Source organism: Rattus norvegicus, chromosome 4, assembly GCF_021556685.1.
Source record: "Rattus norvegicus strain SHRSP/BbbUtx chromosome 4, alternate assembly SHRSP_T2T, whole genome shotgun sequence".
Classification (NCBI taxonomy): domain Eukaryota; kingdom Metazoa; phylum Chordata; class Mammalia; order Rodentia; family Muridae; genus Rattus; species Rattus norvegicus.
In genome coordinates, this window is record NC_141537.1 from 105,183,297 (window position 1) to 105,208,434 (window position 25,138).

The 25,138-nt window shown below is 45.3% G+C and overlaps 1 pseudogene; it reads right to left on the minus strand.

Annotated features, from left to right (window-relative positions):
• Positions 1-17,544: 17,544 nt before the first annotated feature.
• On the minus strand, positions 17,545-18,540 carry Tmem94-ps1 (transmembrane protein 94, pseudogene 1; annotated as a pseudogene).
• Between the last annotated feature and the right edge of the window lie 6,598 nt (positions 18,541-25,138).

Here is a 25,138-nt window from a genome sequence, read left to right on the forward strand (position 1 = left end):
GTAGAGGAATAGACAAGCTGCTGCCCGCCCACCTGCCACAGGCCACCACACAAGCGATGTGGAGAGAATAGATGGGCCTTCGGGGACGAGGGGACATTCAGCAGGCTACTGCTGATCACAGAGGTGTAGATGGCATTGAACTAGCCCTGCTTCCTAGGCTCCGACTATGGGCCCAGTACTAGGATGAGATCATGCTTGCTCGGAGTAGAACCTACTGACACAGAGCAAAAGGAGGAAAACTAAGCTCTCTGCTTCCGGAACCCAGGTTTCCAGAAGCCATCATGTAGCTTGTTTTCATAAAACCCCCAGAAAAGAAAAAAAAAATGCCCTGCTTCCTGGAAGACTGCCTGAGAAGCTTCTGTTTCTATTAAGATACTTTGAGAGGCGCTCTTCCTCCACCTTTTTAAAGGTGAGGCTCCGACAGTGCTAGCCTATAATCCCAGCACTTGGGAGACAGAGGTAGAGGAATCTGGAGTTTGAAACCTGCCTGATTATACAGTGAGCCACCCCATACCCACCCACCCCCATCACTTCATAAACAAGTGAAGATATAAAGGATCGTTGAGAGGGCTCAGCAGGTAAAGGGACTTGCACCCAGACCTGAGGACCCAAGTTCTATCCCCAAGTGCTACATGGCAGAAAGAAAGAAATGACTCTTGCAAGTTGTCCTACATGTAATAAAAATATAAATAAATGGATAAACAAATGGATTCAGGATCTAAGCAAGAGACAGATGTCTCTTCCCTGAGGGGAAGTCCCAGCAGGAGTGCTTAACTCTAACACTGAATTTTCTAGGACTCCATAAGCTGGCTAAAAGCAATTTCAAAAACCAGAAGAAACTCCACCCTAAACCACAGTGCCCAGGAGGGAAATAGGCCCCTCTGCTAGCCGAGGAGTTGGCTTGCATGGCTACCTCAAGTCTAAATATCACACAATGGTCAAAGACTCATAAAACCACAGTCAGCTTCTTCCAAGCACTCCTAGGAGAGATGTGTACTTTGAAAACGTTCTAATCCTTTGCTAAATACCAAATACTGGCTGTGTTCTGTTTCTGGCACAGTCCCTACTTCCAGCCCGGATGGGAACCAGGGGAGGGAGGATGGCTCTGTTCACCTCAGCCCTAAGACAGGGTAGGCCCTCCAGCCTTCCCTCCCAAGCCCCCCATCCCCACGCCCTGTCAGTTTCCCCTCCTCAGAGCAGGAAAGTGAGGTGAGGTAATGTCTCTGGAACCCCACCGTGGCAAGAAGATGAAAAGAATCCGAGAAATGTTGTGTTTAATTTAAAGCAGACCCAGCCTGCCACCAGGCTGCAGTTCCACTCAGAATAACCAGTTTGTTTTTCTTGGACATTCCAGGAACCAACTGGCCACCCCAAGTCAAAGCCAGCAGGAATGCTCAGAGGGCCCCTTGCTGTGAGACACTTGGCTGCCTGGGACTGGCAGATTGCTCTCTCCTCCTCAGACCAGGACTCCTACTGTGGTCACTGTAGGAGTCATTTGTTGGACATTCTTAGCCTGAGACTCTTCCTGCCCCCCCCCCCCCCCCCGCGCTTTAAGCACAATGTTGACAATAGCAACATGGTGTATTTATCCTGTGTATGCTGGTGAGCCTGGCGTTGTGCTGACCTCCCTATTCCCTGCTTGTCAGATCCTTCAAGCATCCTAAGAAATCAGGAAGATTTATTACTTTCTTTCTACAGTGGCTGCAATTAAGTCAAAGGGTGGTTACATAACTTGTCTCGGGTCACCCAGCTAGGGTTTGAGCTCAGAGTGCCAATCTAAACTTGGTTGTCCATCAGCAAGCCCTGACTTCCCACAGCTGGCACAGCATCAAGATCCTTATCCTGAATCACTGCTTCTGTGGTGTCAGGGTCTACAGTGATGTCTGGGAAGGGAGTGGTCTGGGGCACAGGCACATGGCGGCTGATGAAAGGTGGAGTTGTAGTCATGAGCTCTTCTTTCCAGCTGTTGAAACCTGCATCTTGGGTGGGGGCTTCCAGGCCCTGTGTAGCTTGTTGCTTCCAGGGATCTGTTAAACCCCTTCCTGTCTCTAATCGCTGGGTGGCTTAGAGAAAGGATGATGCCAGAGAGAGAGAGAGCAGTCCCTGGGTATGGAACTGGGCCTGGCCTGGATCTTAGGCAGTCCCCGTGCCCCTTTTATCTACAGAGCCTTATTTCTCTATAATAGTATCTTTGTCTTTGAGGGGAGCAGGAAGGGAGAACACACATGGCTCTCATGGCTGGGGCCTCCTAGGGCCCTGACTTTCTCTAGCTTTATTCTGTAACTGGCACTGAGGGTGGCCACGCAGCAGGAGGCTGCCCAACAGGAACAGTTTCTGCCTTTGAACTTTCCAAAACAAATAGACAGGCAAGGGGGCACTTCCGGTGTCTGTCCCTGAGGGCTGCTGCTGTCAGGACTCAGAACAACCAAAGGGACATCTGCCATGCTCTGCTCCTGAGCTGCTTTAGCCGTAAAGAGGACTGGATAGGAGACTGGGATGATAAGACCCAGGGCAGTGGAGCCTGTCACCAGCAAACCTGGGTCTGGCTTCCCTACCTGAGTCAACAAGAGGAGCCCTGGGCTGTGAGAGGGCAAAGAAGGGGGAGCGCTCAGAGAAAGGCTGGCTCAGGGGACAGTGAGGTTACTGTGGGAGGACTCAGCTCCCAAGAGATGTTTCCATGGCACCCATGAAGGTCAATGGTCACATTGTGTGGGAGGCTTTGGGTCCAGCCTCTCCCTGTGGGGGAAAGATAGTGGGTGGGAGGGATCCTTGCTCTCTGGCCCCTGGAAAATATCTCCTGGCACCATGCCGTGGGGTGGCAGGAAGGGGACGGAGCCTACCCACCACCTTTCCCCCTCTGCAGACAAGGGTGAAGCTGTGGGGGTGTTGCCAGGAGGAATTCCTGTCCTAGAGGGAATAGACAGCTGAGAAATGCCCTTTCTGTGTACTTTCTCCAAACCTGAGCCAATAAACCAGCTCTCGCTCCACTGAGTCATCCACGGGAACTGCAGGCTTTGGTGCCAAGTGTGGAGAAGGGGGAGACCATTTATAAGTTGCAAAATCTCAGGAATGCAATGCACTTTTCACCAAAGCAGCATGGGAGCTAGTTAACCTGGTTAACTCTTAACCAGGCAGCTAACAACAAATGCTGTGTCAGCTACCAACAGAACTTTCTGGCAGTCACCTGGCTGAGGCAGGATCCAGGCCAGTTGAGACCTAGCAATGGGAGCTGCCAGCCAGGCTCTGGGGTCAGAAAGTGAACGGTGCTTCAGAATGCCTACGTGCAGGAGGTTGGGACCCAAGGTGACAACTCAGAATGGCTGGAGAGGAGGAGAGCCCTCTTCATGTATTTTCCCCGTCACTGGAAAGGAATAAGCACCCTGGCCTAGAACAGCACTGGGAGAATGCTATTGGGGCAATATGGTGTGAGGATGAACTGGGGGTGGGGTGGGGTGTCTGGATAAGGCAGACAAAGATGGGCTGAGGGCTGGAAGCTGAGGGCTCAGCAGTTAAAGTGCTTGCTACTCAAACATCTCGACTAGATTCCCAGAAATCCTTGTAGATGTCACTGGGCTGGGTGGCTCACCTCTGAAGGATCAGGAGAGCAAGCTGGCTAGGTGTATTGCCTGGTTCTAGGTTTAGTTGAGAGGCCTTGTCTCAGTGAAACAACTGAAAGGTTTGCGGTAACCCTCCATATAGTGGCTCACAGATGTTCATGTGTGCTCATACTTGTGTGTGTGTGTGTGTGTGTGTGTGTGTGTGTGTGTGTGTGTGTGTGTGTGTGCTCACCCAGCTCAGGACAAATGGAGGGGGGGGAATGAGGGAGTTGGGGCGGTCAGGATGGGGAGACCTGGGGAAAGGCATAAGAGGAAAATACAGGAGTCCACTTAGGCCACGGAGGGCAGTGGCCAACTCTGGGCTCTCCTAAAACAAAAGCCCCTGACTTGCCAGCAGCTGCCGTATTTTTTGCATGTTATAAAGATACTTCTGTGGTTATCTCTGTGAAGGTGCGCCATGCAGCTGCGGGCAGGGTCTGATGCTGACAGCTCTTTGTAGCCAGCCCCCATATATCACAGTATCTCCCCATCCAAGTACACATTACATTTGAGACGTCAGAGAATGTCTAGGAAATTGGTGAAGTCCTTCCTTTCCCTGTACTTCTGGATGGGAAGAGCATTAGACACCTGGCCCCTGCTCCTTGGCCATCAATCAAGAGCTTCTCCCAGGGTTTAGCTGAACTCTCTGTTCACTTGCAGAAGCAAGACATGGGGTCAGTGGTGCCAAACGACTAAACAAAAATGTTAGTTATCCCAACTATGACTGTGAGTAGGTCACTCAACCTTTCTGAACTCCAGGTCTTTACAATATGAGGGACACGGTGAAGGTGGGCAGGACTTTCCTGTCTATTCAGTGAGTCCCTGGGTGCTCTCCCCTCCTCCTCTCCCATCTCCCTCCTTCACCTTCCCCTCTACCCCCTCTCTCCCCCTCTCTCTCCCTCTCTTCTAGCCTGTCAGCAACTAACTCCACAGCTTGTAGAAACAGAGAGGCTAACTTAAGTACCTTTACACACTCTGTCTATATCATTCTGGGTCCTACAAAGCAGGGAGTTTAACCCATTTTTACAGATAAAGCGACTCAGGCTCAGAGCGATGACATCTGGTCAGACACCTCTCCAATCCTCTTACTTTTCCCTTTGCAGGCCCTGAGTGCCAGGCAAGCAGCTCACCAGAGCAGACCTGCAGAATCTGAGAGGTGAGAGAGGAAACATGGTGGACCCAACATCTAGTAGAAGATCGAACTCAGTGAGCTGCTAGAAGAAGGGTGAGCAGTGCCTGAATGTATAGGTCATCTTTCTGGGCTCCCTGTGGTGGGTCCAGCTCCCTCAGATACCCTGAAATGAGATGAAAGTCGGAAGTGCATCACAATGTGTTCTAGAGTCAGTGTGGGGGTGGAGGGGGAGGCCAAGGATGAGAGGGGAGAGAGAAGTGGGTGGTGAGACTTGACACTGGGCTTCAGTGGAGTCTCCAGCCAATCTTCTAGAGGAGCTCAAAGCAAGCCTGAATCAACCCTCATAGCAACCAGCCATTATGTGTACAATAACTGCCCTGGGGAAAGGGCTGAGATGCTCCCGGAGGGCAGGCAGCTGGAAATGAGGGGCAGTCCCAGGAGATGCTTTGCAATGCCAGGCACAGTCCAAGAGGCCAACATCTCCGCCAAGTACAGCTCCCCTGAATCTCAGAGGACACATTTCTTTGTCTGGGAGAGAGTGGAACACGCCTAACTCACTTCTAAAGCCAGGCTATCTAGGTCAAAGGCCATGAATGGACACCAGGACTGGCAGTGTTTGGGTGAAGCATAGAAGGGTCTCACAGCTAAATCTTATGATTTTGTGTGTATGGGTTTATTTGCTTGCTTGTTTGTTTAAAATAAGCTTGTGTGACCTTTGCTCTCAGGGAGAAGTTTTACATTCAAACTGCGAAAGCCAACAGTCTTATGAGACTTTTGTTCGCCCATTTTACTGACTGTGTGTTATGAACGAGATGGGGATATGAACAGCCATACAAGAAAGGGTCATTCTGTTGTAGCCACACTGACTTCTAGTGAGTCCTTTCTTTTTCTTTTTTTTTTTAAAGAATTAATAATTTATTATATACAAGCACACTGTAGCTGTCTTCAGACACACCAGAAGAGGGCATCAGATCTCATTACCGATGGTTGTGAGCCACCACGTTGTTGCTGGGATTTGAACTCAGGACCTCTGGAAGAGCAGTCAGTGTTCTTAACCGCTGAGCCATCTCTCCAGCCCCTACAGAGCCATTTCTATCCCACCGACTATAGCTGACCAAGAAAGCTTCTCTTTGCAGAGTGACAGCTGAAGTGGCCATTTTAAGTCTTCCAACTGGTCAAAGTACAGAGGATAATTCTCAGCCCTCAGTGGGACATCAGTGTCACCTTCTTCAAGGCACAGGCAACATCGAGGAAGAGTGGGAAGGAAGATCTAAGCATAAGAAGGCAGAAGCCCTGGGAAGTACTGTCCTGTAGGCAGGACATGGGCACTATAACCCTGGACACCCAGCAGCTGTAGTGGTCTGTACCAGGCATTAACACACACACACGTTCGCATGCACATGCGCACGCACACACATGCACGCACACACAGACTCAACCCTAAAGACACACAGGTCAGACGGGGAAGCAGGGAAGCTGCAGGAGAGAGAGCGACAGTGGGAAGCCAGTAGTGAGTATGATACGTTATGTACATGTACATATGGAAGTATTAAAAATTGAACGTAAGTTGCTTAACTTTTCTTTTATACTTCATGCATATGGCTGTTTTGCCTGCATGTGCTACCTGCACACCACTTCTGTGCAGTATCTGTGGCAGCCAGAAGAAGGCGTGGATTTCCTGAGACCAGAGTTGTGATCCACCATGTGCATACTGGAACTCAAGCCTCTGGAAGAGCAGCCAGTACTCTTAACTACTGAACCATCTCTCCAGCCCCCTAAACAAAGCCCCACGGGCCCTTCCCTCTAGGTAACGGGTGACTTGCAGACTTGCTGCTGCAGGGGAAGGCAAGCACACAAGAGTCCATCTCTTCGGGGTTCAGACAAGCAGATTGGAGCTATAGCGATCAGAATCAGAATGTCTATCACCTCAGGAGAAGATGTCACGAGGAGGGGAACAGCAGAGCGATGGAATGTTCCAGATCTGCCCGTTGAGAGTCACTGAGGTGTCTACTTAAGATGTATGCTATTTGCTATCCAAAGGCCACTTAAATGATTTTTTGAGTGCAATGTTTTTCAGAAGTTATCTGCATCTCATTGAAGCTATAGACTATGAAGGCACTGGCTCCTAGAAATTCTTAGAAGGACAAGGGGTCCCTTGAAGAAACTCTGTAGGCTGTGTGGTTTCTCTTTTGCTCTGCTCTTTCAGGTCTATTTCTGACTCTGAGCTCCAGACCCATTGATATCCTGCCCTGACTTTTATTATGTTTCCAAAAATTTTTTATTTATGCAGATTTGCATAATATATAAAACATATTTTGATCATATCCACCACCATCTCTCTCTTTCAATTCTCCCTGATCTGCCTCCCCATAGCTGTCTTCTTTCCAACTTCATGTTCTCTTAATAATACTAATCATAACCCACTGAGTCCAGTTAGCACTGTCCTTGTGTGTAGTGGGGTGCAGCCTGCCACTGGCCACACCCCTAAAGAAAACTTACTCTCTGTAGCTGTTCTTTCGGGTACTTTGTGGCTTTTTCTTTTTTCTTTCACTCTTCTCCTACTCTACCTTCTTCCCTTTCAACCCCCTAACACTAGGTAGGAGAGAAAAAGGGATAGCGAGAAGGGGGTGATGACGTTATTAGACTACTTCCTGCTGATTGAGGGTGTTGAGTTCCTTGGGGTAAGTTTGGTCTCTCAGTCAGGATATCTAATTTCTGCTTTTTGTCTCTTCACATCTGACTACTTGGTGAACCGCAACCAACAGCATCAAACCACCACTGTCCAACCAGTTACCCACTATTGGGGCTCTAGCATTTATATAGCCTCTGAAATGCCCCCAGAATTCCTAGTTTCACATACTTATAGGAACTGTCTGCAGCTCGCCAAACCACACCCCTGCTAGAGCACAAGGCAAATCAGTTAGCTGCCGGGAAGAATCTGAAGCAGCCCCATACCCCATGCCTGGGATTAGAAAGGAGATCATGTCTTTATACCATTTCCATGTTTTTAAAGAAACCATAATTCTCACTCTAACTCTCCCTCTCCCAGCAGCCGTCAATGGCCAGTCGCTCCTCAACTAGGGGAGGGGCCTCGGGAGTGCCTCTCAGGGACGACTTTTAGAGATTACTCCGAAGAGCTTCTCTTGATTCAACCGGAGGCCTGGCTTCTGTCTGTAGAAGAGTATTCCGTATCAGCATAGGGTGTACCAATCCCAGGGGCTAGGACTTTAAAAATATGTGATGTTGCCTCCATGAGCTCTCTCTCTCTCTCTCTCTCTCTGTGTGTGTGTGTGTGTGTGTGTGTGTGTGTGTGTGTGTTAGTGTACAAATGCCACAATATACATGTGTAGGTGTAGGTCAAAGGACAAGAGAGGGTCACAGGGACTCCCAGCTCAGGTCATCAGTTCAGCAGCAGGCACCTTCACCCACTAAACCACTTCAGCAGGCCCCTGTGCTTAATCTTAAAAACTCTGCTTCTGTCTGGGGAGATGGTTCAGTAGGTAAAGTGCTTATATGCCCTTTAAGCATGAGACCTGAGTTCAATCCTCAGGACCTGTGTGCAAAATACTGCAGGTGGTGACACCGTCTATAATCCAAGCCCTGAGGAAGCAGAGACAGATGGATTCCTGGAGTAGCTGGCCAGTCAGCAAACCTACTTGGCAAGTTCTAGGCTAAGGAGAGACCCCATCCTTAAAAATAAAGGGTAGAGAGTGTTCCTACAGAAGGACACACAAGGTCGTCCTCTCTCCTGGTCACTCTCATGTGTGCACACACACATACACACACACACACACACACACGGAGAGAGAGAGAGAGAGAGAGAGAGAGAGAGAGAGAGAGAGAGAGAGAGGCACAGACCTACTCCAGCAATGCACTAGGAACAACCCACATTGAAATATATGTATATATGCTCATTAACATATATAGCCACACAGTCCTTTCTTGATATTCTCGGGGACGTGGGTTCAGAAACCCCAGTAGCATCAATGTCTGTTCTGCCCTTAAATAAAATGTATGGAATCTGCATAGAGCCTACAGCAGACATCTCTGGATGACTTCTAACATCTGACACAATGTAAGTGTCCTATAAATAATTGTTACAATGTATTGTTTGGGAAATAATGGCATGAAAAAAATGACTCTAGGTAAAGCATTGGGTACAAATACAAATTTCTTCCAAATATTTTAAATTTATAGAGATTGAATCTGCAGATGTGAAAATTGTGGTCAAGAAGGGTTAACTGTGAATATGTATTTTAGATTTCAAAATATTTAGAAATGATTTTTACAATTCTCTTTTTAAAAATGATAGGCTACATACCACATGCTCTTCCGTGGCAACCCCTAAGCACCACTCAAGAAGGCTATAAAAGAGGAAATGTTACTTTCCATTCATTTTGCAAACTTGATGAAATGGCTTAACATACTTTAAATACATTAGTTAACTAAATGGACATCATGTTCTACTTTGGAGGCATTTAATTAAAATTTATTCATTTTGATTATGTAGTTTTCGTTTCTAAGGTCTGTTATTGGTTTATTTTTTTATTATTTTCTCATACATTACATTCCAACTGCACTTTCCCCTCCTTCCACTGCCCCCAGTCCCTTACCATGCCTCTTCTCTCCCCTAGATTCACTCCTTCCTTTCCCTTCAAAAAAGAAGATCAGGTATCCCAGGGATATCAACTAAACATGGTATAACAAATTACAGTAAGACTAGACACAAACCCTTACATCAAGGCTGATGAGGCAACCTAGTAGGAGAAAAAGTGTCCCAGGAGCAAGCAAAAGGCCCCACTTCCACTCTTAGGATTCCCCACAGTAGCATCAAGCTGTGTAACTGTAACATGTGCGGATCTAGCTCAGACCCATATAGGATCTGCAATTGTAGCTTCAGTCTCTGTGAGCCCCTCTGAGCTCTGTTTAGTTGATTCTGTGGGGCATGTTCCGATGATGTCCTCTACTCACCTGACTCCCACAATTCTCCCTCTGTCTCTTCTGTGGGGCTCCCCTGACTCTGCTTAGTGTTTGGCTGTGTGTGGGTCTCTGCTCCTAACAGTTGCTGGACGTAGCCTCTCTGATGACAACTGGGCTGAGCACCGATCTATGAGTATAGCAGAATGTCATTAGGAATCAATTCATTGACCTTTTTTTTTTCTTGCCAGTTGTGTTTGGTTTTATCCTGGGTTTCTGGGATGTCCTGCCTCTGGTTCCTGAACATTCAGGCAGTATCAGGAGTAGGCTCCCTCTCGTAGCACAGGCCTCAAGTTGGACCAGTCATTGGTTGGCCACTGTCACAAGCTCTGTACCACCACTACCCCAGCACACCTTGCAGGCAGATTGTAGGTTAAAGGTTTTGTGGCCCGGTTGATGTCCCAGTCCCACTGCTGGGAGCCTTGCCTGGTTACAGAAGATGACAGCATTTGAGGGGGCAACACAGAAATCCAATGCAGTGGGAACTCCCTGGGATCTACGAGTGTGGGCTGGGGATTTAGCTCAGTGGTAGAGCACTTACTTAGGAAGCGCAAGGCCCTGAGTTCGGTCCCCAGCTCCAAAAAAAAAAGAACCAAAATTAAAAAAAAAAAAAAAAGCATAAACAACTATGAGTGTGACCCTGGTGAAGACACCTAGAAATGGGGGATACGGAGCCTGAGCAGTGTTCTCATATTTTGGAACACCTTATTCAACCAGAACTCAGATTTTTTCTGTAGAGTAGTAGGTAATGGACAACCTGGCTCTGGTTGGGAAGCCAACTTTCTGGCCTCCCGGGTGAGCCCAGCCAAGAGCTGTGTGAGAAGTGGCAGACCATAGCTGAGTGTGCAGGGCAGGCAATATGCATGAGGCAGCAATGGCAGGAGGTGGTCTCAGAGAACATGGTCCACCCACTTCACCATGCACTGGTATCTCTTTTCCAGGCCCAGAGGGTTCAGGACTTGAAGAAGGATATGTGGAGTTGTGGAGTCAGCAAAAGAAGTCTTTGACCAAGAGCTGCAGTTCGCACACTGGCACTAAGGCAACTCAGCCCACCTTTACTTATACATCTATTTATTTACAGCTGAAAGGCTTTACATTCATTTTCTCATGCATGATCCCATTTAAGAATTTCCTGTTTTTCCAAATGCACAAAACAAAGAAAGAATATTAAAAGCAGTAAAGGAAAGAGGTCAAGTAACATATAAAGGCAGACCTATCAGAATTACACCAGACTTCTCACTAGAGACTATGAAAGCCAGAAGATCCAGGACAGATGTCATACACACCCTAAGAGAACACAAATGCCAGCCCAGGTTACTGTATCCAGCAAAACTCTCAATTAACATAGATGGAAAAACCAAGATATTCCATGACAAAACCAAATGTACACAATATCTTTCTACAAATCCAGCCCTACAAAGGATAATAAATGGTAAAGCCCAACACAAGGAGGCAAGCTACACCCTAGAAAAAGCAATTGTTTTTTACACCCTAGAAAAAGAAACTAGTTGTTTTGTGACAAAATAAAGAGAAGACAAGCATACAAACATAATCTCCCCTCCAAATACGAAGATATCAGGAAGCAACAATCACTATTTCTTAATATCTCTCAACATCAATGGACTTAATTCCCCAATAAAAAGACATAGATTAACAAACTGGATATGCAATGAGGACTGAGCATTTAGCTTCCTACAGGAAACACACCTCAGAGACAAAGACAGACACTACCTCAGAGTAAAAGGCTGGAAAACAACTTTCTAAGCAAATGGTCTGAAGAAGCAAGCTGGAGTAGCCATTCTAATACCAAATAAAATCGATTTTCAACCAAAAGTCATCAAAAAAGATAAGGACACTTCATATTCATCAAAGGAAAAATCCACCAAAATGAACTCTCAATCCTAAATATCTATGCTCCAAATACAAAAACACCTACATACGTAAAAGAAACCTTACTAAGGCGTCAAAGCACATATTGCACCTCACACAATAATAGTAGGAGATTTCAACACCCCACTCTCATCAATGGACAGATCATGTAAACAGAAATTAAACAGAGACATAGACAGACTAACAGAAGTCATGAACCAAATGGACTTAACAGATATTTATAGAACTTTCTATACTAAAACAAAAGGATACCTTCTTCTCACCACCTCATGGTACTTTCTCCAAAATTGACTATATAATCGGTCACAAAACAGGACTCAACAGATACAGAAAGATAGAAATAATCCCTTGGGTTCTATCAGACCACCACAGGCTAAAGCTGGTCTTCAATAACAATAAGAAATGAACACCCACATATACATGGAAGTTGAACAATGCTCTACTCAATGATAACCTGGTCAAGGAAGAAATAAAGAAAGAAATTAAAGACTTCTTAGAATTTAATGAAAATGAAGGTACAACATACCCAAACTTATGGGACACAATGAAAGCTGTGCTAAGAGGAAAACTCATAGCTCTGAGTGCCTGCAGAAAGAAACAGAAGAGAGCATATATCAGCAGCTTGACAGCACACCTAAAAGCTCTAGAACAAAAAGAAGCAAATGTACCCAGGAGGAGTAGAAGGCAGGAAATAATCAAACTCAGAGCTGAAATCAACCAAGTAGAAACAAAAAGGACCATACAAAGAATCAACAGAACCCAAAGCTGGTTCTTTGAGAAAATCAACAAGATAGATAAACCCTTAGCCAAACTAACGAGAGGACACAGAGAATGTGCACAGATTAACAAAATTAGAAATAAAAGGGAGACGTAACAACAGAATCAGAGGAAATCAAAAAAAATCATCAGATCCTACTACAAAAGCCTATATTCGGGGCTGGGGATTTAGCTCAGTGGTAGAGCGCTTACCTAGGAAGCGCAAGGCCCTGGGTTCGGTCCCCAGTTCGGAAAAAAAGAACCAAAAAAAAAAAAAAAAGCCTATATTCAACAAATCTTGAAAATCTGGAGGAAATGGACAATTTCCTAGACAGATACCAGGTACCAAAGTTAAATCAGGAACAGATAAACCATTTAAACAACCCCATAACTCCTAAAGAAATAGAAGCAGTCATTAAAAGTCTCCCAACCAAAAAGAGCCCAGGTCCAGATGGGTTCAGTGCAGAATTCTATCAGATCTTCATAAAAGACCTCATACCAATACTATCCAAACTATTCCACAAAATTGAAACAAATGGGGCGCTACCGAATTCCTTCAATGAAACCACAATTACTCTTATACCTAAACCATAAAAAAACCCAACAAAGAAAGAGGACTTCAGACCAATTTCCCTTATGAATATCGACACAAAAATACTCAATAAAATTCTTGCAAACCAAATCCAAGAACACATCAAAACGATCATCCATCATGATCAAGTAGGCTTCATCCAGGTATGCAGGGATGGTTTAATATACGGAAAACCATCAACGTGATCCATTATATAAACAAACTGAAAGAACAAAACCACATGATCATTTCATTAGATGCTGAGAAAGCATTTGACAAAATTCAACAGCCCTTCATGGTAAAAGTCCTGGAAAGAACAGGAATTCAAGGCCCATACCTAAACATAGAAAAAGTCATACAGAGCAAACCAGTAGCTAACATTAAACTAAATGGAGAGAAACTTGAAGCAATCCCACTAAAATTGGGGACTAGACAAGGCTGCCCACTCTCTCCCTACTTATTCAATATAGTTCTTGAAATCCCCTAGCCAGAGCAATCAGACAGCAAAAGGAGATCAAAGAGATACAGATTGGAAAGGAAGAAGTCAAAATATCACTATTTGCAGATGATATGATAGTATATTTAAGTGATCCCAAAAGTTCCACCAGAGAACTACTAAACCTGGTAAACACCTTCGGCAAAGTGGCTGGGTATAAAATTAACTCAAACAAATCAGTAGCCTTCCTCTACACAAAAGAGAAACAAGCCGAGAAAGAAATTAGGGAAAGACACCCTTCATAATAGTCCCAAATAATATAAAATACCTCTGTGTGATTTTAACCAAGCAAGTGAAAGATATGTATGATAATAACTTCAAGCCTCTGAAGAAAGAAATTGAAGAAGATCTCAGAAGATGGAAAGATCTCCCATGCTCATGGATTGGTAGGATTAATATAGTAAAAATGTCCATTTTACCAAAAGCGATCTACAGAATCAATGCAATCCCCATCAAAATACCAATCCAATTCTTCAGAGAGTTTGACAAAACAATTTGCAAATTCATCTGCAATAACAAATAACCCAGGATAGCTAAAACTATCCTCAACTATAAAAGGACTTCAGGGGGAATCACTATCCCTGAACTCAAGCAGTATTACAGAGCAATAGTGATAAAAACTGCATGGTGTTGGTACAGAGACAGACAGATAGACCAATGGAATAGAATTGAAGACCCAGAAATGAACCCACACACCTATGGTCACTTGATTTTTGACAAAGGAGCCAAAACCATCCAATGGAAAAAAGATAGCATTTTCAGCAAATGGTGCCGGTTCAACTGGAGGTCAACATGTAGAAGAATGCAGATCGATCCATGCTTATCACCCTGTACAAAGCTTAAGTCCAAGTGGATCAAGGACCTCCACATCAAACCAGATACACTCAAACTAATAGAAGAAAAAGTGGGGAAGCAACTCGAACACATGGGCACTGGAGAAAATTTCCTGAACAAACCACCAATGGCTTATGCTCTAAGATCAAGAATCGACAAATGGGATCTCATAAAACTGCAAAGCTTCTGTAAGGCAAAGGACACTGTGGTTAGGACAAAACGGCAACCAACAGATTGGGAAAAGATCTTTACCAATCCCACAACTGATAGAGGCCTTATATCCAAAATATACAAAGAACTCAAGAAGTTAGACCGCAGGGAGTCAAATAACCCTATTAAAAAATGGATTTCAGGGGGTTGGGGATTTAGCTCAGTGGTAGAGCGCTTGCCTAGGAAGTGCAAGGCCCTGGGTTCGGTCCCCAGCTCCAAAAAAAAAAAAAAAAAAAAAAAAAAAAAAAAAAAACCAAAAAAAAAAAAAATGGAGTTCAGAGCTAAACAAAGAATTCACAGCTGAGGAATGTCGAATGGCTGAGAAACACCTAAAGAAATGTTCAACATCTTTAGTCATAAGGGAAATGCAAATCAAAACAACCCTGAGATTTCACCTCACACCAGTGAGAATGGCTAAGATCAAAAACTCAGGTGGCAGCAGATGCTGGCGAGGATGTGGAGAAAGAGGAACACTCCTCCATTGTTGGTGGGATTGCAGACTGGTACAACCATTCTGGAAATCAGTCTGGAGGTTCCTCAGGAAATTGGACATTGAACTACCTGAGGACCCAGCTATACCTCTCTTAGTCATATACCCAAAAGATGCCCCAACATATAAAAAAGACACGTGCTCCACTATGTTCATAGCAGCCTTATTTATAAAAGCCAGAAGCTGGAAAGAACCCAGATGCTCTTCAACAGAGGAATGGATACAGAAAATGTGGTACATCTACACAATGGAATATTACTCAGCTATCAAAAACAATGACTTTATGAAATTCATAGGCAAATGAATGGATCTGGAAAATATCATCCTGAGTGAGGTAACCCAATCACAGAAGAACACACATGGTATGCATTCATTGATAAGTGGCTATTAGCCCAAATGCTTGAATTGCCCTAGATGCACAGAACACATGAAACTCAAGACGGATGATCAAAATGCAAATGCTTCACTCCTTCTTTAGAAGGGGAACAAGAATACCCTTGGCAGGGAATAGGGAGGTAAAGATTAAAACAGAGGCAGAAGGAACACCCATTCAGGACCTGTCCCACATGTGGCCCATACATACAGCCACCCAATTAGACAAGATGGATGAAGCAAAGAAGTGCAGACCGACAGGAGCCGGATGTAGATCTCTCCTGAGAGACACAGCAAGAATACAGCAAATACAGAGGCGAATGCCAGCAGCAAACCACTGAACTGAGAATGGGACCCCCGTTGAAGGAATCAGAGAAAGGACTGAAAGAGCTTGAAGGGGTTCGAAACCCCATATGAACAACAATGCCAACCAACCAGAGCTACCAGGGACTAAGCCACTACCCAAAGACTATACATGGACTGACCCTGGACTCTGACCTCATAGGTAGCAATGAATAGCCTAGTAAGGGCACCAGTGGAAGGGGAAGCCCTTGGCCCTGCCAAGACTGAACCCCCAGGGGGAGGGCAGTAATGAGGGGAGGATGGGGAGGGGAACACCCATAGGGAAGGGGAGGATGTTGGCCTGGAAACGGGGAAAGGGAATAACTTTTGAAATGTAAATAAGAAATACCCAATTTAATAAAAGAATTTCATGTGTTTAACAATAATGTGCACACTGTACTTTCCCTCCCCTTTCCTTCCTCAATCCCTGTGGTTTTCTGCTAACCCATAATCTACAGAGCTTCAGCAAGCAGTGACAGGCTAACATGGTCCCCGGCACATGGCCAAGAGACCATGTTTGGCAGCAATCAGTTACAGTAGAGAGGTGATAGGCTATAGATCCAGGAAATTCTAATTTAATTATTGACACCCAGTGTCTGGCCACATCCTGATCAGGAGATTTAGTCCCTTTAACACACGGGCTCTTGGCAAGTTAGTAACCTGAGTAATTCTGCCTCCTTGCCTGGCTCATCTGTGAATGTTTCTGTTAATTCTTGGAATCAACACTCCAGCAAGACCGGACTACCTCTTGGTGATCACCTAACTGTTGTTTGGAATGGCTCAGTGAGCAAATCGTCAGATCATCAGAACCAAGTTCCCATCAGGAGAGAACACCCGGACATTAGCTGATGACCCACACCAGGCCCTCTTGTTGACTCAACCACATCATCATGTTTAACAAGCAGAGGGATCTGTTCCGTTCCCATGATCCTCAGGGACAAACAAGAGTAAACCATAGCCTGTGCTTTCTTTTTCTGATTCTGGGGAAATGTCTGTCACAGTAAAACTGCCAATAGCAAAACCAAAAATGCAAATGCAAGGAGAAGAGGACCAAGCATCCACTCAGGAAAAGCCAGGGGATTCTGCCTGAGAATCCCCACAGGCCATGTGGGGATCTTGCCACAAGGAGGGCCGTCTGCACTATATTTGGGTGCTTTCCCAGAAGAGGCTTGGGCACAGCCATTGAGGAGATGGGGAGACAATCTTCAGCTCAGAACACCCTTGGGATCCTGGACCTCTATTGTTTGACCTCCAGTAGGAGTTTAATGACCCACCTTACTTTTATTTCTTATTTATTTTTTATTTCTCACACGCACATCGCTAGGTAAAAGCAAAACTGAAAGGTAGCATGCTATATGATTTCAAATCTATGGCACTCTAGACACTTGTCAACACCCACAGATTGTTTATCACAAGCAATGAACTCTATACTATAGTCAATAATATATCAATACTGGCTAGGCAGTCTGGTGCAGGCACGGAAACCCCAACACTTAGGGAGGCCACCACAAGTTTCTGGTCTACCTAGAAATTCCAGGCCAGCTAGAGTTACTACATGATAAAGCCTTACTCAAAAAACAACAGCAACAACAACAAAAAAATCTATTTTAAAAAGCACTTTCTGCTTGCTGATTTAAAACTGCTCCCCAACCCCCACCCCACCCCCAAAAAATAACTATGAAAAAATAAGCACAGCGAAACAAAACCACTGAAACAAAATCATTACTCAGACAGCTAAGCATTCGGCAAATGCAGCACAGGAGCGTGAGGAGGTGCCGCAGATGTTAGCTCCAGCAGGGTGTTGTTACACAGATAACTGCTGACTTGTCTGCATATTCTCCTCTCTGCCGGAAGAGATGGGAGGAGGGGCTTCTGAAGACCTACGTCCGGTTCTTTAGCCATTGCAGGGAACACAGAATGTTATTCTTTGCTTCCTCCATCCCCTTCAGATCAGAGTAAAACCTTGACATCGTCTAAGGCAGCATATTTGGGGGTAGGGCACTTTTCTTTGTATGGCTTCTAATTTTAAAGGTTCTCATGATCTTCTTGTTGCTGTGAGCACATTCAGGACAGAGCAACTATCTCCCACTCCTAGTTCTGGGAATACACAGGCTGGTAACAAGAAAAGAAAATTCATCCTTTGGGGGGTGTCTGAAACCCACGCAAACCTGTATGAAATTGCAGGTGAACCCAGCCTTTCCTAGCTGCAGGGCGCTGCCTGCCGTGGACAACACAGCATCAGAGTCCAATGGTGCATGACAGAAAGGCCTCTACAGAGGAGGGAAGAGGACAGCGATTTGCAGGCATTGACTGAGCAGCTCTCACAGCACTTCTTCCCCAGGCTGCAAGTGTGGAGCCCTGAGGTGAAGTTAGAGTTTCCAGTATACCACTCTTCTGCTTCCCACTGTGGCAGCTGCTTGGAGGCCTGATTCCTCTGAAGATGATCTTGGGTTTCTTGGGAACCAGCTTCATTCCGGCCTCACAAGATGTGTTGGAAATAAAACATTCTTGTTTAGAATATGAATGTCTCCAAAGTCTCAAGTAAACCTCAACTTTCTTGTCATCCGTACTCAAGTTACAATAGTGACAATGCCACTCCTGAGGAGTGTTCTGGGAGACATCAATAGTAGGAGGCAGGGTGGCCGGGGGACAGGTGCTTGGTGTGGTTCTTGTTGGGTGCTTGATTCCCTCGGACCTTACCAGAGAAGGGACTGGTGGTTTGGGGTCTATGGTTACAGAAACATTTTATTCCATAGGATATTCTATGGTCAGCTTCTCAGTAAACGGGACCAACGTTAAAACCACACTTACTTCAACTAATTCGTCCTCTGACTGGTTCTTGTTGTAAATCTCCTGGCCGGAAATATGACATTTTCAGGCAGGCTTGGGAGAAGACAAAGGCCTGACCCATCTTTAAAAGTTCCCAGGCTCAGAGAGTAAACTGCCTGCTGCCCAAGCATGAGGGCCAGAGTCTGGATCTGCAGAAACCACATAAATGCCAGGTGGGGGTGTGGCTACCTGTAATTCCAAAGGCAGAGACATTGGAGCAAGCTGGCTACTCAATCCGTAAGCTCTGAGTTTAACTGAAAGATCCTGCCTCAAAATATACAATAGAAAGCACTCAAGGGAGACACCAGCATCAACCTTAGGCCTCCTCACAAGTGTGCCTGTACACCACACACTCACATACAAGAAGACAGAGGGAGAGAGAGAGAGAGAGAAATGAAAAAAGCAGATCTCGTAACACAGCAAGTGATAACATTCAGAATTGTATGGACAAGTACACATGCATGCATGCATGCATCTGCTGACACATGCCTACCACATCCTGTAGGCTACACACACACACACACACACACACACACACACAGAGCCTCACAGCCTACAGCATGTTAATCATCTCTCTTTTTTTTTTTTTTGGTTCTTTTTTTTGGAGCTGGGGACCGAACCCAGGGCCTTGCGCTTCCTAGGTAAGCGCTCTACCACTGAACTAAATCCCCAGCCCCTAATCATCTCTTAAGTATACACTGTGTATATGGAAACATTGAGAACATACTGGAAACCTTGATCGTATCTGAGAAATAGAATTCTATGTGCACTTGTAACCTGTGAATGGGGCCTAGGTGTCGTCTCTAGGCTTATGTGTCAAATCAGTCTTGAAGCAGGCCAGCTCCTCCTGAAATAAAATGTTTAATGCTTGTCTAAAAACTTTAAAACAAAGCTACTCATAAAAAAAGAAAAAGAAAACACTGGTCATATGCTCTAATAAATTGAAAACATCATGTTAGGGGCTAAGGAGAGGTTTGCTGGGTAAAAGGCTTTCTAGGCCTGAATTCAGAGAGCCAGCACCATGGGAAAGCTGGGAGTCACAGATCCCATCTGTAACCTCAATGCTGGGAGCTAGAGGCAGACAGATCCCAGAGCTCCTGGTCAGTCAGGCTATTTGAAACAGCAAGCTCTGGGTTAAGCAAGAAGTCCTGTCTCAAAAGAAAAAGAAGAGAAGAAAAAAAAGAAAAGGGTGGAGAGTAATGGAGGGAAGAAGACACCTGATGCCAACCTGTGACTCCATACATATTTAACACACACACGCACACACGTGCACACACGCACACACACACACACACACACACACACACACACACACACACACACGCCGCAGCATGTAAACCATCTGTTACGTGCACAGTAATTGATATAAATAGATACTAATGATAATTCAGTTCACAGACTGAAAGTCACCTGGCAGAGTCTAGCAAGGCTGTGGGTGGCCCTGGCCAGTTTGTAGTCCTTGAACATGTGCTCCTCCATCTTCTCCGGTTTAGGAAATCTTATTTCCAAAATGTGTGTCATGGATGACAGTCCCTGCCTTTCTGGTCTGTTTTATTTTTAATTAGAATATAATTCCATTATTTCTCCCCTTTCCTTTATTCCCTCCAACCCCTCCCAATCCTCTCCTTGCTCCCTCTCAAATTCGAGTCTTTCTCCCTTGTTATTGCTACAAATACACATGCAAAATCACATAAGTACAACCTGGCCAGTCCATTTTGTGTTGCTTATGTGTATGACCAAGGCTGACCGCTTTGCATAAGAAAACCAGTTAGGGGCTCATCCTAGGGAACCGTAGTTTTCTGGCTCTTAGCATTCCTTAGTTGCTTGTAGTTCTTTGTCTCCTGGTGAGAGTTTGCTTTTCCATGTCAGCATGTCTGTTGGTGTATCCTTCCTTGTTCAGGTCTTATTTAGGCAGCCATGTTGCTGCGTATCATGGTTGAGGCTTCCCTGTCATTTCTAGAAGACGCAATCTCAGCAGGTTTTCTGATCTTCCAGCTTTCACTTCCCACCCACTCTTCTGTGACATTCCTTGAGCCTCCGGTACAGGAGCTGAGATGAAGAGGTGTCACGTGAAGTTGGGCACCCTGTGATCTGTTGTTCTCTGTATTTCCAACGCTTGTGGTTTACTGTCGCGGTCTCTGTTTCAGAGAGGAGTTTCTTGGATGAGTGTGAGAGCTAAACTCACCTGTAAGCGGAAGGATAAGTATTTAGAACGCAGTTAAGAATTATGCAGGTTGATTGGCTAAGATCAAAAACTCAGGAGACAGCAGATGCTGGCGAGGTTGTGGAGAAAGAGGAACACTCCTCCATTGTTGGTGGGATTGCAGACTGGTAAAACCATTCTGGAAATCAGTCTGGAGGTTCCTCAGAAAATTGGACATTGAACTGCCTGAGGATCCAGCTATACCTCTCTTGGGCATATACCCAAAAGATGCCTCAACATATAAAAGAGACACGTGCTCCACTATGTTCATCGCAGCCTTATTTATAATAGCCAGAAAATGGAAAGAACCCAGATGCCCTTCAACAGAGGAATGGATACAGAAAATGTGGTACATCTACACAATGGAATACTACTCAGCTATCAAAAACAACGAGTTTATGAAATTCGTAGGCAAATGGTTGGAACTGGAAAATATCATCCTGAGTGAACTAACCCAATCACAGAAAGACATACATGGTATGCACTCATTGATAAGTGGCTATTAGCCCAAATGCTTGAATTACTCTAGATCCCTAGAACAAACGAAACTCAAGACGGATGATCAAAATGTGAATGCTTCACTCCTTCTTTAAATGAGGAAAAAGAATACCCTTGGCAGGGAAGGGAGAGGCAAAGATTAAAACAGAGACTGAAGGAACACCCATTCAGAGCCTGCCCCACATTTGGCCCATACATATACAGCCACCCAATTGGACTAGATGGATGAAGCAAAGAAGTGCAGACCGACAGGAGCCGGATGTAGATCGCTCCTGAGAGACACAGCCAGAATACAGCAAATACAGAGGCGAATGCCAGCAGCAAACCACTGAACTGAGAATAGGTCCCCTATTGAAGGAATCAGAGAAAGAACTGGAAGAGCTTGAAGGGGCTCGAGACCCCAAAAGTACAACAATGCCAAGCAACCAGAGCTTCCAGGGACTAAGCCACTACCTAAAGACTATACATGGACTGACCCTGGACTCTGACCCCATAGGTAGCAATGAATATCCTAGTAAGAGCACCAGTGGAAGGGGAAGCCCTGGGTCCTGCTAAGACTGAACCCCCAGTGAACTAGTCTATGGGGGGAGGGCGGCAATGGTGGGAGGGTTGGGAGGGGAACACCCATAAGGAAGGGGAGGGGGGAGGGGGATGTTTGCCCGGAAACCGGGAAAGGGAATAACACTCGAAATGTATATAAGAAATACTCAAGTTAATAAAAAAAAAAAAAAAGAATTATGCAGGTTAATAAAGGGTCAGTAGTAGGCTCTCCTCTAAGATTTATGACCTTGATAACCACAGGTATGCTTTTCTGTTTCTCTTTTGTGTTTTGTGTTTTCAAGGTAGGGTTTTACTATGTAGCTGGGGCTAACTTGGGACTCACTATGTAGGCCATGCAGGCCTCAAACTCATGTAGAAGGATTTGTCCACTCTTCCTCTGGGGCCCTCCAAGGATGTCAAATGATGGTCTACAGTCATATATCCCTCATAAGCTAAACACCTGTGGAAATCCTTGTGACGGAAGCCACCTTAGGCTACCTAAAGGGATATAGCCTATACTAAAGAGAAGCCACAGAGAGTCTGAGAGGATACTGTGTTCCTCACATGGGTAGCTTTGCCTCCATAGCCCTTGAACCTCCAATCAGAAAAGAACCTCAGAAAGGTCAAGAAGGTTTTTACAAACCAGGCCTCTATAGTTTAAAGGGGTCATTTTTCTGTAACAATTTTTATAGCATGTGTACAACTAATCTTGAGTACATAAACCATATGCAATGCCCTACTTAATGAGAAGGGAGGCACAGCTTCTGGGTACCCATGGCTTCTTTAGTTGAGTTGCTCATTCTTTCACTCAATCATTAATTTATTTATCTTTGGCTTCTTCTTCACTGTGATGCTCTTGGACTCCATCCTGGGGAGGTGGGAGAAAGCCGGTGACTTAGGCCAAGCCACCAGGACAACTTCATTGTCCCCATCAGAGTCACAGAACACAAACTCAAAGACAACCCCCCTCCAAAACTATAAAAGCAGATATAGTTTCTCAATATAGATAGATAGATAGATAGATAGATAGATAGATAGATAGATAGATAGATAGATAGACAGACAGATAGATAGATAGTTTGGCCATCTGGGTGAGTCTGCCAACCACTAGCTTCAGCCTCCCAAGTGCTGGGATTATAGGTGTTTTTCTAGAATTCTCTTCCCTTTTAAACCATAGCTGTCATCTTCCTATACATCATTTAGCCAGTCTTTTCCTGAAGGATCTTGACCTACTCTCTCTGGAACCTTCCTTGTACATGCCCGAGGAGGTACTGAAGCAGAGGCTTGGGCAAGCAAGGATCCAGCAAAGTTTCCTAGCAGACACAGCTTCTGCTATGAGACTTGGAATCAGATGAGATTTAGTACCTGCAGGGGTAGAGGGAGAAAAGACACTCTGGGCCATCCCCAAGGCCTGTACAGATGTGGTCTGTACACAGGTGCAGACCAGTGCAGACCAGTGCAGACCAGAAGCCTCGGGAAGGGGGAAAGTGAGCAGGACAGGGAAGCCAAGGCTCAGAAGGGGTAGAGTTGGGTCTCACATTTTATACCAGGTGGCAGACCCATTTCTAAGGTTTTAATGTTGTGTTATAAGTACATTTCTTTACTGTGTGTGCATGCACAAGTACGTATGCGTTGAATGTGGCAAACATATGGAGGTCAAAACAGCTTGCCGAGCTTGTTCTTTCCTCCTACCATACAGACTCTGTGGACCAAACCCACGTCCTAGGCCTGATGGCAGTCACCTCTACCCATACAGCCATCTGGGTGACCCAGTGTAAGCTTTTAGAATCTGGGGCTGAATCTCAACAATGTGTACAATGAGATAGTTAGGGCAGGGATTGGTGTGCAACCAGAGCAGGAGTGAGGAGGGCCAAGAAAGACTGCTCACAGAGAGGTCTTTCGATCACACTCACCTAATATAATTCTGCACGCAGTCTACATCTAATATACACACATTTACTCAGCTCCACTACTTATGATGGATGCTATTAAACACTTAGAACTCCTTTTAAAAAGTAATTATTTATTTTGTGTGCATGGTTGTTTTGCCTGTATGTGTGTCTTGGCATCATGTGTGTGGGAGTGCTCACAGAGGCCAAATAAAGTGTTGGGTCCTCTGGGATTAGAGTTACAGATGGTTTTGAGCTACCATGTGGGTACTGGGACTTGAAACTATTTGAAAGAATAGTCAGTGTGCTTAACTGCTGAGCCATCTATCGAGCCCCAGAGTCAGAACTTTTATCAAGATAACAATGGAAACAACATAAAAGAGAAATTCCATAGCCTCTTCCTGCCCACTGTGGGTATCTGTCTTATGTTCACTGGAGATCACCAGATTGCCAATACGCCCAGGGTCAGGGTGAGAGTTGCATATTTATGTGTTCCCCAAAACCTGTGTGTGGGGCTGTGTAGACAGGAGGGGTGGGCATTAGTAAATGCTGGATGAGTTGAGAATCAGGGAAATAGAGAATCGTTAAAATACTCACAATGTCCAAGCTGGCAGAAACTGTCCTCCAGGTTACTAAGGGGACACAGAAAAGTCCAGTGACTTGCACAGGATCACACAGCTAGAACCAAGATTTGAAAGCCAGACATGGCTGACTGGGCAGTCCATATCTATCCATCTGAGCCACATAACTTCCCTACATCAACTAGAGGTCAGGCCAGATTTTTCTGAAGGGCCGCTTTGCTGGCATTGAATGCCAAGGTCATAGTGGAACTCGGTGAGAGTAGACATTAGACAGACACTGTTTATGCCCATGCATGAATGCCAAGACTATCCTCCAAAGATCACGGGAACCGCTGCGTCAGAGCCCTTAGTCTGGGATGCCATGTAAGATAATGCCCTCTTCCTTGAGTCCAACTCCAGGGTAGGTGGCCAGCTCTCTCTATAGGTGAGCCTAGCTAATAAGCCTTAGGTATTATTATTAGTAACATTCTTATTAGCACACTTTGTATGGCTTTCTTTTGCCATCTATCTCTTTGTCCTCTGTCTCCCTACTCCTGGTGTCTCATCTCAGATACACCATTTGCACACAAATGTCCATGTTGGCATCCTCTGGGGAAGCCACGTCTGGGAAAGGAACTGCACTACTTTTATGATTTCAGTGACCTCTGTGACTTCTGCTTCAAGCTCTTGTTTGAGCTCCTACCCTGACTTTACCATCAGTAATGGACTGGGACCTGCAAGCTGAAATAAACCCTTTTCCCTCTCCTGAGCTGCTCTTGAGCAGAGTGTTTTTATTGTGTCAATAGAATGAAACTAGAATGGAGGATTGTTGAGAAGAGAACTGAACCTATTTGGAGGGACCGCTCACTGGGATCACTAAGGAAAATATGGGCTTTATACCCAGCCCTTAAACCGCCAGTGAACTGACGCTCAGAAGAAAGAAATGAACTAGG